The sequence below is a fragment of the Mastomys coucha genome, unplaced genomic scaffold (assembly GCF_008632895.1).
Source record: "Mastomys coucha isolate ucsf_1 unplaced genomic scaffold, UCSF_Mcou_1 pScaffold15, whole genome shotgun sequence".
In the NCBI taxonomy this organism is placed as follows: domain Eukaryota; kingdom Metazoa; phylum Chordata; class Mammalia; order Rodentia; family Muridae; genus Mastomys; species Mastomys coucha.
Genome location: NW_022196897.1, coordinates 23949579 through 23957156, shown reverse-complemented (window position 1 = coordinate 23957156; position 7578 = coordinate 23949579). Strand labels below are relative to the sequence as shown.

The 7578-nt window shown below is 46.5% G+C and overlaps 1 protein-coding gene across 2 annotated transcripts in view; it reads left to right on the top strand.

Annotated features, from left to right (window-relative positions):
- The window catches only part of Ttll11 (tubulin tyrosine ligase like 11), a 229454-nt gene that overhangs the window by 1223 nt on the left and 220653 nt on the right, over nt 1-7578 (top strand). The gene's annotated exons all lie outside the window — the stretch shown is intronic.

The following is a 7578-nucleotide window of genomic DNA, read 5'->3' as shown; positions in this document are numbered from 1 at the left end:
ACCACCACCACTACCACAGACACTGATTTAGGGGATGTAGCAGGTGACAGTAAGTGGGGGTGAGAGTATGAGTGAGGAGATGAATCACTCAGCCTCGAATTCATTTCAGTCCTTTTAAGGGTTGGGGCGGGGCAAAGCACCAAGGAATCCAAGAGGTTTCTGTTTTCATTGGCTGAGTAAAGAGAGCCAGCTGACTTTGTTTAAATCCTGGAAGCCATTGGTCAGCTATAGATGCCAAGGCAGAGAGCCTGAGGGCTCTGGTTTTGAGCCTTGCGCTGAGGCTGTGGTAGAAGTGGTTTAATGAAGTTGGAGACTGGGGAAAGATGACCACAGGAAGCTCCACTGTGGTCAGAATGTTAATGTCCCAGTGGAAGAGTTTGGTTTGAAGGGAAACCAAGAGTCAAGTCTGGGTGGGGGTGCCTGGCAGTCCCAGGTGTCAGAGCTCTCAGTCTTGACTTTTCACACATTGGAAACTGGAGGAGGGTTGGGGAGACTCGGTTCTACAGGGTCTAAACTGTAGATAAAGTCCCATGTCCAGCCCAAAGATAGGCGGGCCAGGAAGGTACGCTTGGACTTGTAGGTGCTGCTGCTGACCTAGTGAAGAGAGTCCAGGGATAGAAACTGGCTAAGAAGTACCTGTGTACTGCTCAAGCTGGCTAGCAAGTGCCTGTGCTCTCAGCCCAGCCCTGAGGAGAGACAGGAAGCGGGCTTGATCTTGCTCAGCCAACCCAGCACAGTTCATTCCCTTATTTTGTAAATATTCACTGTGTTGATAACAAGTTCTGTGCTGGGCCTAGGGAATCACAGTTTAAATCTACCCTTGTCTTCAAGTGTTCCTAGTTCAGTAGGGAATGAAACACAGTACACAGTTCTGGTATCTGCAGGACCGCTGCTGCTGCTGCTGCTGCTGCTGCTGCTGCTGCTGCTGCTGCTGCTGCTGCTGCTGCTGCTGCTCTATTAAATGTGTCTTTCCCAGCTAGCTTTGTGCATGGCTTTCTCTGTCACCTCTTGAGACCGCTTATCAAATAGCACAACCTGAGAGAGGTCTCCAAGGCAATGTTCCCAGCCATCTCCAGCCCTAGCTGTTTGCTTCATAGCATGGACTCTACCAGACATTGTGTTGTATTTGTTTATTGTCTGTTTTGCTCACCAGAATGTAAGCTCTTCAAGGGCAGGGATTTGTTTTGTTACTGCTGTACTCAAAGTTGTCTGGCAAATGGAAGTTGCTCAATAAATATTCGTTGAATGCATGAACATATTATGTGATGAGTGTTTCTATGTGCTGTGGGAGGCAGAGGAGGCCAACTCCAGTACACCTTCCTGGGGGAATTGAAGCCCAAATGAGTCTTGAGTGTTGACCAAAAGTATTTAGTGGTGTGGACTTTGGGTCTCTGGTAGAGGGAGTGGTATGGCCAAGCAGAGTGCATTCAGTGCTTTGTAGTGGATCACAGAGAGGGACCGATCGTGTTGTTGAGAGATAAGGTGGTAGAAGTGAGCTGGGGTCAGGGCGAGTCACAGGATTTGGGCCTATTCTTGAAAGGAAAACTTGCAGGCCACTGCAGAAGTCCAAGGTCTTCAGTCTCAGCTATACTGCTGTAGACAAGTGAATACTGTGAACAAGTTAGTGGACCTCTTCAGACCTGTTTGCTCAGCTGAACGATGAGGGGAGGTTTAGCAAATTCAGGCTCCCAGCCTACTACTGTAACCACAAAATGACAATGCTAAACCCTGGCACCAGTGAGCCCAGCAGAATAGGTAGTTTCTAGCACCCTAACTTGACTGCCCCTCCCATCCCAGGCCTTCCTTCTGTCACTTGTAAAACATGTTGGTATGTAGATAAAGATGCTCATTCTAGTATATTTGAACATAACTGACTCCCAACAAAAAGCCTTCACTGTGACTCCATGACATCCTTCATAAAGTCAGGGTAGTAGGACTTGTGTTGCTGGTGTCCCTGTCAAGAGATACCTGTCAAATGAACAGTGGGACATTTGTAGTATAGCACGTGTCATCAGATGCACTAGGGCATAGGGTTTGAAAGCACCATCCTCCAGAAACCTTCCGATCCCTCTGACTTTATCCTTGATCATTGTATTCTTAGCATCTAAGACAAAACAAGTGCATAAGGAGTAACATAGATGAACTTGGTACTAACAAAGCACACATACACAACCTCTGTAGGCTGGGCCCATCCCTCATGGGAGTGGTATTGGACAAGGTCCTTTCGAACTTGGGGCCGATGGGGGTGACTGTACGTCAGGCTTCCTTGAATGTTTAGCTGCGCTGCTCAAGAGTGTGGGAGTCCCTGCTGGCTGCCTTTGGTGGAGGTGAGTGGGTAACCTAGAAAAGAATAAAGTCATGGCCAGGAGTGGTGGTGTGTGCCTCCAGGACTTGAGAAACCAAGGCAAGAGGATTACAAGCTCAAGGCTGGACTGGGCTACATAGCAAGACCTTCTTTCAAAAAACAAAAACGTGAATGAAGGAAGGCCATGACTGACAATCAGTGTGAATGCCCCCACTCTGAGCTGTAGGTTTGTAGGAAGAACCTTCCCACCGTGGTCCACTTCCCAGGGGGCGTGAGCAAGCCCTTGAATCCAGAAATGTGCCCAGCTACTGGGTGCACGTGTTCCCTTCTCGGTTTCTTTTTAGTTCCACATGTATGAAGAACCCACAGTGATGGTGGAAATAATGAACCCTTATGCAGCTCCTACTCTATACCAGACAAGTATTTAAACCTAGCGACCAACACAGAAGTGCATTACTGTAGCTGTTTTGTAGATGGGGAAACTGAAGTCCAAGGAGGCTAACTTACACAGAGTCATATACTGACTTAGAAACAGAGATAGCACTTTCAATAGACACTCCACCTGAGTCCAGGCTTCAGTTCCAGACTCACCTGCAAACCGCAGCAGTGGGTGTGAAGAAAATAGGCTCCTTGTTGTGTAAGAGCTCTCACTGAAGAGGCACAGAGCTGCAAACAGATGGCCACTGTCCCGTCTGGGATCTGAGTGGGCAAAGGAAATCCCACACAGTGGGACAAGTCAGGGAGTGGGGACCAGGTCCCAGATATAAAAGTGACATTCTGATGGCTTAGAGAGCATGTGGAGAGCAGAGAGAGGCAGAAAGGAGCAGCTCAGAGAGCCAGCTGTAGCCCCTGCCAAGAAGCTTGCATCCCTGTCTGCACTGCCCTGCAGCTTGTGGCTGTATATAGATCCCACTTCCCTTGCCCACTGTCCCTTGTGCTAAGTCTTATGGTTAAGTTCTCAGTCACTCATTTCTGGGCAGGTCTAATTCATCTGTGTCCATAGAGGGTTTTCAATTCATTTCTGCAAGAGCAAGTTCACAGAATTAGCTCTGTAAACTTGTAGATGTGAATATAGTTATTTCAGGCTAGCAAAGGAAAGTCAAATGTCCAAAAATCACTACTGACGAAGTCGATGGTTCCTGGTCACATTTGGAGACGCTATAGAAAATTCTCTTCCCATGTCTTTCGTGTTTTTGTTTGTTTGCTTGCTTTTTTACTTATCATTTTCATTAAAGGAGACCTTGGAGAAAAGACACCGCAGAGAATAGATGTTGAGTGTGTGACCTGCCTTCCTTGGAGATAGCAGGTGTAAATGGGTGCCATGATTCCATGGACATCACATGACATGAGTGGGGACTTGAAGAGATTTGATATGAGGACATTTGTTGGCAGTGGTTTGCATAGTCCCTGTCCCAAGAGCTCTTACAGTGTGAACTCTGACACTCCAGTATGTCTTTGAAAGGTCCCTATCTTCAGCATACACACACAACTGTCTTAACACTCGTAACATGTGAAGTACTTTTTATTAGGTGTATGTACTAGGTATGGTACCAAATACTTAGTGCTTATTAAGAGTGGATTGAGGGCAGAACATGGTGGCACATGACTTTAATCCCAGTCCTTGGGAGGCAGAGGCAGGCAGATCTCTGAATTCAAGGCCAGCCTGGTCTACAGAGTGAGTTCCAGGACAGCACTAAAACTAATCAAACAAATAGTGGATCAAAGAGCTGGAGAGATAGCTCAGTAATTTAGAGCACTAGCTGTTCTTCCAGAGGATCCAGATTCGATTCCCTGCATATGTGTGGAAGCTCACAACTGTAACTCCAGTCCCAGTAGATCTGATGCCCTCTTCTGGGCCCCATCAGCATTGTCTGACCATTGTGCAGACATACATGCAGACAAAACACCCATGCACATAAAAAATAATAAATGAATGAATGAATAAATAAATAAATAAATAAATAAATAAATAAGTGGACTGAGGGGCTGGCACAATGGCTCAGTGGGTTGAAGTGCTTGCCTCCAGGCCTGATGACCTGGAGTTTGATTCCTGGGATCTACATGGTGGAAGATGAGAACTGACTACTGATCCCTGTAAGTTGTCCTCTGCCTTCCATACAAACACCCTGGCATACCTCCTCTACATGTACATACAGACACACACACAGACACAAAGACACAAAGACACACACACACACACACACTGAATGAATGGGGGTTGGAGAGGTAGCTCAGCAGTTAAGAGAACTGACTGATTTTCCAGAGGACCTGGGCTTGATTCCCAGGATGCACATGGTAGCTCACAACTGCAACTCCAGTTCCAGAGGGTCTGACATCCATCGGCACCAGGCACTCTTGTGGTGCACAGACATATATATGGGCAAAGCACCTATACACACAGAGTTATAAGAAATTTTAAGATGAATATAATTGTAGTAAAACATTTTTAAAAACAAGTGGTCGGAGCACTTCCTGCGGATTCTTTCACCTCTTCTTCACACTAACCTCAGACAGGTGCTATCTCTCATCATCTTCAGTTTAATGATTGAGTTTAGAGATGAGAAAATGGAGGTTTGAGAGAGATTGGTACAGGGCTAGCCCAACTTTACATAGGTGACAAGTGGCAGAGCCATCCAGGACTAGTCTGTCACCAGAGTACAATTCTAAACCATCCTTTTTTGCTATTCCTTTGCTAAAAGCAAGGAGTGAGGCCATCGCCCCCACCATCATTACTCTAAGGAAAAGCTGGAGAAATGAAGCAGGCCGAGCATCTAAGCAGAGAATCAGGTTTACCAGCGGTCAGTAGTGTTCCAGCTCTCCTTTTGTGGGTGTTTCATAATTCTCCACTTTTTATTCCTCCCTTTCCCTATCCAACCTGTAACTCTTAAATGACAGCAGAGTCACTCAGAGCCAAGAGAGCCATTTTACAAACAGCACTTCAACTAAAACATGCTGAAACACACCCAGTCTGGCAGATGAACACTCAGCACCCACTCCTTCCAAGTCCTGTCTCGCCAAGGCACAGAGGTGACCCCTGGGCTATCAGATGCCCCTCTGTGGAATGTTATAATGCCAGAGATTTTCATCTCTTTCTCTCCAGTCCTTCTGTAAAAAGGCAAAGTACAAAATGAAAACCAGGGTGCTTTGGCCCTCCCCCCTTCCCAGTTTCAATGATAGTGCAATTTATGTCGAATATTTGAAAAGAGCATTATACTTGAGAGCAGTTTATGCCCCACTCCATCAAATGTTCTCCTTCAGCAGACATGTTATTTTAACGTCTAATCCACCAGAATTTCCCCTTTGCTAGTTAAACTTGTCATCACAGAAAAATCACAATTCACTGCTGCTGGTATTTGAACAATACATGTAATAGCTTCGACATCCAGACTAACTTTTTAAAGAGCCCCTTCAAGACAGTAAATTCCAGGGTTCATATTCAGGGTCTGTAACTATTGCACATTAATTTTTTTTTTTAGCAGGTGTGGTATTTTCTGAGGCTGTTTTTTAAGGTACAGAACACAAACTGTGTGCATCATCCCTTCATTTTGCCTGCAGTTTTGAATCCTGGTTTTCTGTCAGCTCATGTTGAATAGAAAAAAAATCCACCCATACATTTTATTTCCCTTTGAAATCTATTTCTGAAGAAGAGCACATTGTAAAACTAATTGGCCTCCTTCAACTCTCTGCTCCAAGGGGAAGGACCAGGTGGCCGAGGGTTAACATCCTTGCTATTAGCTGCTTAGAGTGTGGACTCTGTATAGACTCCCTGGGTGTCAGCTCCTTCAGTTGTGATGACACTTGCCCTGTCAAGTGTGTCTGTAAGAGGCATGGAGGAAGGTGTGGGCATCGCCTTGGCCCAATGCTGGGCATAACGGCTGGTTTTCAATCGGAACTCCAAGGCATGGAGGAAGGTGTGGGCATCGCCTTGGCCCAATGCTGGGCATAACAGCTGGTTTTCAATTGACGCTCCCTTCCTTCTATGGGCCAGTGAAGACATTGGTCTGTATGTGTGCTCTGTCTTTGATCATTAACTAGAAGGAAAAAGAAATGTCAGTCTGATGATTAAGCTTATTCCAAGCATATATGACAATTCTTCATCTCACAGATATTTTGTGACCCACATGTACACAACCACTCTATTTGGGCTCTAGTGGTATGACATGGCAAATCTGGGGTGTTGGGGGCTATTTGCAGCACTGGGGAAGGAGGGTTAGGGTCCTGTGGGTGCGTGTGTGTGTGTGTGTGTGTGTGTGTGTGTGTGTGTGTGTTGTGTGTGCGCGCGCATGCGTTGCCCTATCCCTGACCTCACCCACCCTCACAGTAGGTGACAGTGTGTGCACGTTGCTCCTGACCTCACCCCCCCGCAGTAGGTAACAGAACACTCAGAGGCTATTACATTTGGGTAAAGGTCAAGCGGTGATTTTATGTGGGATTAATTTTGTTTGTTTATTATTTATTCACTTTACATCCCTATCGCCCCTCCAGTCCCTCTTCACACAGTCCCTCTCCCTGTACCCCCTTGCTTTCTCCTCTGAGAGGGTGGAGGCGCCCCTGCGTATCCCCCTAGCCCTGCAGAGACTTGATGTGCCAGGTTAGGGGAACGTATTCCAATGCTTTTAAGTAGTGTAGATTTTAATTTTTTAAAAATTAAGTGCATTTTTTGGGGGGAGTATGGCAAGGTGCTCTCTGACTGGCCTCCAATTTGGGATTCTAACTTCATAGGCCTTCCCAGTTCTGAGATTAGAAGCATGAGCTGCCATTCCCAGCATCAACTGTACTTTTGAAGTTCCACACATTCTGCAAGAATTAGCTTTTAAAGACTCCATTGTGGCCAGGTGGTGGTGGCACACACCTTTAATCCCAGCGCTTGGGAGGCAGAGGCAGGTTTCTGAGTTCAAGGCCAGCCTGGGCTACAGAGTGAGTTCCAGGACAGCCAGGGCTATACAGAGAAACCCTGTCTTGAAAAAACAAAACAAAAACAACAACAAAACAAAAACAAAAACAAAACAAAGAAGACTCCATTGTGGACTGAGTGTGGGTCTCGGGCTTTGTAAATCATCTCACTCACCAGAGGAAACTTACTGTAGCATCTGCACAGCATCTGTCCATTGTGCTTGAGTTCACAAACAAGTAGGTGGCTTCACTGGGGAGAGTGGAGGGGGCTACACGAACTGGAAGAACCGTGCACTGTGTGTGTGCGTGTGCGCGCGCGTGCGTGTGTGCGTGTGTGTGTGTGTGTGTGTGTGTGTGTGTGCGCGCGTGCGTGTGCGCGT